The sequence below is a fragment of the Nelumbo nucifera genome, chromosome 6 (assembly GCF_055504915.1).
Source record: "Nelumbo nucifera cultivar China Antique chromosome 6, China Antique-T2T, whole genome shotgun sequence".
Taxonomy (NCBI): domain Eukaryota; kingdom Viridiplantae; phylum Streptophyta; class Magnoliopsida; order Proteales; family Nelumbonaceae; genus Nelumbo; species Nelumbo nucifera.
Window position 1 is genome coordinate 25,930,365 of NC_142654.1, and position 6,180 is coordinate 25,936,544.

General features: G+C 40.5%; 1 long non-coding RNA gene across 1 annotated transcript; it reads left to right on the plus strand.

Annotated features, from left to right (window-relative positions):
• The first annotated feature begins 250 nt into the window (after nt 1-250).
• On the plus strand, nt 251-2,716 carry LOC104598640 (uncharacterized). The gene is made up of 2 exons (XR_735413.2): nt 251-1,434; nt 1,827-2,716. It is a non-coding gene; the product is annotated as an uncharacterized LOC104598640 (long non-coding RNA).
• The last annotated feature ends 3,464 nt before the right edge of the window (nt 2,717-6,180 follow it).

Genomic DNA, 6,180 nt, shown 5'->3' on the forward strand with positions numbered 1-6,180 from the left:
GTTTAAGAAATTACTAAAAGTACCCCAAACATTTTTAACAATGGACAAAATCCTTCCCTATTGTTAGCACATTCATACAATCCATTCACATGCGATGTCACATGATATATAATTTTTTTTAATTTCAAAATTACCCTTTTGTGATCTATTTTGCCCTTCATTTCTTTAAATTTTTATTTCACCAGAAATCAAATTGCTCTAAAAAATTTAAGAAAAAGTACAGATAGACCCAATACAGATTTCTGAATCTCATTGCAGATTTAAACATTCAAAATGTCAAAAACCCCCCATTCTATACATCAATGGCCACCCGTAAATTGGCATCAATTCTGAACTGTCACCTACTCCGACTGTACTTTGGGCGTAAAAATTCTGAACTTGGGCTGAACCGTCTTTCTCCCAAAATTTTGACAGGGAGTGCTGATTTTGAATGATGCGGTGGTAATGGCGGAGTTTGGCGTTTTTGAAGGAGGGAAGTGGTGGTAAAGTATGGTGAACCCTGGAGTGCTGGCTTCGGACGAAGGATGGAGGGAACGAGAGGCGTTTTTGCGCTGATGCTTGGTTGTTTCTATGTGAGGTTTCCGCCCTAAGGTTTCAGATCAGGAGGCTTGGGCGTGTCAGGTGTGGAGCTGCAAATCGGCCTTGGGCGTAAGGTCGTTTGACTGCACCAGGTTTCTTTCATTTTTCCCTTGAAAACCCAATGCCCTACTAGCTCTAAGTTTAGCCGTAACATTTATTTGGGCTATCCCCTGTCTCTACGAGATATAAAACGGATCTTCTTCTCAAACCTAGCACCATTTTTTTCTTCGGAGAAGTATCTTTCCTTTCCATGGACAGCCTGACACCATTTTTCTCTCCTCAACCTCTGTAAAATCCCCCTTCAATCATCGTTCGTTGTATTCTGTTATGTGGAGTGTGAGTGCAAGAATTTCATTCTATGCAAAGAGAGATATACAGTAGAGAGAAATAGAGGAATAGTAAGAAGGAGCTACAGCGTGCTTAGAAGCTCCGTTTCTGAGTTCAATGGAGACACAATTGTAAGATCTGTTTTAAGTTCTTCACCAATAGGAAGTATCAGTGTGGGACATGCAAGGTGTTTCGCTCTGCTCTTATCAAGCCTTGGGCGGCCATAGAGCAAGTCACAAGAAGATCAATGGTTGTACGCCATCTTCCTCTGGGCACAACTCACAAGAGATCTTTGCTTCTGGACCAGCTCTTGGTGGGCACAAGAGATCTCACCTTTCTCGTCGGGATTCATGATCAGAACTTCTTTTTGAGACATCTTATGCATGGCGATCATCATCCCGGCGCCGCTTGCGATGGTAACCTCTACCATGCCTATGGTAACCCCCATGCCCTTGACCACTATGTCTAACATTATGAGATGGCATGACAGGTGGAAAGCACCCAAATACCTGCACCATAATCTATTAGGTAATTGACTAACTTTATCCTTATTATTTAATTATTGTTATCGAATATTATAAATTTTCTAACAATTGACTAATTATTTCCTACCTTTAGGGTTTTCTCAGTAACAATTGACTGTTACATTTTGATAAAATGAAAGATATTAAATTTCAATTTAGTATCCTGAACTTTGGAAGTAGTGTCAAGTTAATACTCAAACTTCAAAATGTTAATGCATTACCCAAATTTTGGAAAACTTTCAATTTGATCCCTACCATTTGTACTCCGTCCTTTATATCACTCACGTGATGACATGCGACGATTGAAACTTTTCAATATGTCCAAAATACCCTTTATGCACATTTAAGGACTATTTTACCCTTTTCCAAACTAATTTAATATTTTCCTAAATGTAGGGTTGGTAAAAGCTCAACAATGAAGATTGGGTGTCATTGCGTGTTTATCCAATCTACATCAACGGGAGAACGACTGGCATTCAATTATGAGACAAATATATTAATTAATGTCAAAAAGTGTACATTAATTAACCATCTTCCCAGGCTTCCTCCTCTATCACCTATAGAATGGCCATTGTTGTTCTTGTTCTTAATAGAATAAGCATTCCAATCACTCACTCTCTCTATTTCTCTCTTTCAATCAATCTATCTATCATTCTCACAACATCGGGTATTCATCCATACGTCCCTTTTAACATCCCATCTTCCCCAATTCTTTCTTCTTTCTCTTCTTCACAATTCATTTCTTCCTTCCAAAAACCCTCTCTCCTATCTCACAAAAACCTTATGACCAACCCATAAAAGATCACCAAAATTGAGGGAAAAAAAGAAGAAATAATAGAGAGAAAAGAGAGGAAATCTTCCGCTTCTAAATGAAAGATCCTTAGTTGAGTCAGAAGAAAACCTAGCTACAACTATCAAATCCAATCTGCAACCAGAAGAGAAATTGGAAGAAGAAAACGCACAGGAGAAATCAAAGAAGAGAGGGAGAGATAATCGCCAAGGAACCCGAGGAAAGAGTAAAATATTAATACCCAACAAGAAGATTAAAGGGAAAAGGCAGAATAGTTACGGAAAGAACATTGGGTGGTAGAGCCAAACTTCGGCGAAGGTCCGTTGGCAACGGGTGGTGGGGGCGCAGAAGGATCATCAGCAGCTCTGCCGAGTAGGTATGAGTCACAGAAGAGGCGAGACTGGATCACATTCCTACAGTACTTGAAGAACCACAAGCCCCCTTTATGCTGGCAAGGTGTAGTGATGCATTAATCGAGTTCTTGAAATAGTTAGACTAGTTTGGAAAGACAAAGGTGAACTTAACAGGGTATGCCTACTCTGGACACCCATAACAACTTGTTGAGAAATCTTCCGCTTCATCCTTTACTCCGATAATGGCAAAGCCTTCTTCCAATATTCTCTGTCAACGGCGGCAGCCTTAAAACTAGTCTCTTGTGTTAAATGGTTCGTAACGAACTTCAAAACTATGGTAGACAAGGGTTTCTTCTAACTTGATTGTTGGCGGCGAATGAAAACACCGAAATTCTGTTAGACAGTTGTATGTCCTTAGCTTCAATCAGAAATATGTACATTATGAATTTATTGTAAATGAATAAAGTACACATTTGATTCATGTTCATGTGGTGTGTTTCTGTGTAATACCCTTAAACTGGACACTTAATGAGACTTGTGTTAGCTTAGAATGTTTACAGTCATTGGGTAAGTCTGGAGAGATTTATCCTACCAAAGCTAACACTGGTGTGCTACCAACTGTTGGGGTGGCTTGTCTCAGCTACCAGGGTGAGACCCGAAGCACATGCAGTGTAGGATTAATAGAACCTTTGAACCGGACCAAATTTCCAGTATTGCCTTGGACCTTGGAGATATATGGACAAAACTGGAAAGTTACACTTGACCCCTAGACTCGATTATGAAACGACACTAGGTGTCGGATTGGGCTGTCTTTGATGTACCAATCAGTGAGATCCTTAGCGGGGGTCAAAACCTAGGTATGTTGGGACAGTCCGAGAATTCATCTGAGTGGGTGATCATAGTGACAGAATCAGCCTCTTTGTCGGACAAAGGTAATGATCGAGGATGCACTCTCTCTGATGAAAACCAAGACTGCTGGCAGCCGATTTCAATTGTTGAGATTTTGTTTTGCAATATATATATATATATTATATATATATATATATATATATATATATATATATATATATATATTATGGTTTCGAAATGATTTGCAAAAGGTTTTAATTCCCGGTATCCATGTAAGCAGAGAGTGCAACATTGTTCCTTGCAGTCGAGGGAGAGGTCCTCCCTTGTCGGGCAGTATTTGATCATTATGGGCTAAGAGGTTAAGTGTAAGACCATTGAGGATAATACCTAATGGGCTAATCTTGCATCTGCCCGCAGTCCCTGGGTGTTACAAGGTGGCTTGGCCTAGGGATCACTTAGGGTAAGTGTTGGGCCCATAGAGCCCATAAGATGGGTTTCAGGGGGTGCACTGTCCATAACAGTGTATTCGGCCAGGCCTTGTAACAAAGGCTGGGCTGAACCCATGTGGCTGATGTGTAGATCAATGTTTGGGTCCCACACCATACAAGAAAGCCCAACTGGGTAGCAGTTTGGAAGGCTAAGTGAGTACATAACCTTAAATAGGCCTTAAGCCCATTTCGAACTGGATTGATTTGATCAGTCAATTAAAGGGAGCGAATTCCGAGATGGATCAGTTGATAGGATTGGGCCTAGACCCTATCCACTTAGAGAGTCCAAGATCTAAATAAGGCAGCCTTTAGACAAGCAACCTAAGACTCTTGTCTTCAAAGCTGAAATCACAGAAGAGAGATTTCTGCAACCTCTGCAAAATCTCTCTTGCCGCCTCCTTCCTGTAGCCGCCATTACCTTCAGTTCGATCTCTAGTTCTTGGGAGAAATCAAGATCTGATCTTGATACCAATCTTTCGGGAAAAGATTGATTGGAGTTGTACTCACAAGCCATCCAGTTGATTCTTGTGAAGGGTCAAGTTTTTTTGAAGAACATTGTTGATTCTGCTCCATCCTGCACTGCGCCATCTTCAATGGGAGCAGTCTTTGGATCCTTCCTTGGGCGTGAACACCTCCATTGGTAGATACTAATTCTCCGTATCATGTACATCCTCCCTCCTACTCCTTTTGGTTCAAATCTGGTTTGGTTCATGGTTCAAGATTGATCCTTGAAAAATATGTTTTTCTAAAATAGGGAATTTGATTCCCTGCAAAGATGGAAGAAATTTTTGAAATTCGCCTAGTTCATTCCGCAAGACTTGGGCGTCCATGTGATGGATATCCCATCCCTTCAAATTCCTCTTTAGCAACAATTTCAAAAACAAACCCTCTGGCGGTGAATGCGGCAACTTCAAACAGACCACTGATGCTTGTTGTGTACATTGATTCTCGATCTTAGCAAATAGGGGTTTAAACATGGAAAGTTTCGAGATTTTGAAAAACACATTCTCTTTTTTGCACTACTAGGGGCATTTATATCATTACACTTGTTTGTTAACGTCGATTAATAGTTTGGGACCAAATTGATAATTTTCAAAAGTTTGGGTACTACAATGACACATTTTGAAGTTTGGATACTAACTTGACACAACCCCAAAGTTCAAGAGACTAAATTGGAATTAGAGAAAAATGGCACCGCGGTTCAACCAGAGGTCCAAGTAGAGCCACCAGGAAACGCCAGTGGTTGACTGCTATTTTGTTACAACTCATGTATCTGTCTTGGCGCTTGAGGTCGTCCAACTCAATCTCTGACGTTCATATCGTTTCGATTCCTCAATTGCCGACTCCAAGGTATTGTCCAGAGGTTACCGACTATCGTCTTCAGTTCTAATAGCTTTCGCTCTCTGTTGTGGTGGGGCTCTTCATCGACTCCTCCATCGACAAAGTAGTGGAGTAGGAGGTGACAAATTTTAAACAATGGTAGTTTGCTCTAGTCGTCTTCTTGTCCTCTCTCTCTCTCTCTCTCTTAAACAACGGTAGTTTTCTCCTGTTTCATCTTCCTCTTTTCCCTGTGAAACTACCGCTGTAACAGTAGCGATTCGACCGCCAAATCACCACCTCCTCTCTCTCCTCTCCACCATCCTTTCTCACTCATTCCTTTTCAACCAACACCCAACCATGTAAATAGACGAGCCGAGTCTTTCCTCTCTTTGTTGCCACTACAACTCTACCACCTCCTTTCCCCTCTTTGTTTCTCCTACTCCTTCCCGGTGAGAAATCACCAAAAAAATGAACTCATTGTTGTTGGGATTATGTCTTATTTTGCAACCACTAGATAATCTAATGGTTGGTGTGGTCTCTCATTAAGTTAAAGAGGTTTTGCATATAAAATCTTTCTTTTGTATGTAGGGTTAAGTTTTTTTGAAGAGGTGTGAGAGAAAAATACAAAGTTCTCTTGGTGTGAGAGTGGGTTTTTTCTCTTGTTTTTGTTCTTCGGGTTGATAGGAAAGGGAGAACGGGTGTACAAGGGTTAAGGTTTGGTTTGGGTTGCAAGCCACAAAGTACTTGTATTGTTTCTCAATTTTCTTTCATAGTGAAGAATAGGTTTTGTCTCTCTTGTGAACGTAAGTGGTAAGACCGAACCACGTAGACCTTTGTGTTCTTTGTAGTGCTTGTTTTTATTTGTCTTTGCTTGGATTTCATCATTTTTGTTGCTATTAGATTTCTCGTGGTTACTATTTCAAATACCTTGCGATTTTATACTATGGGTG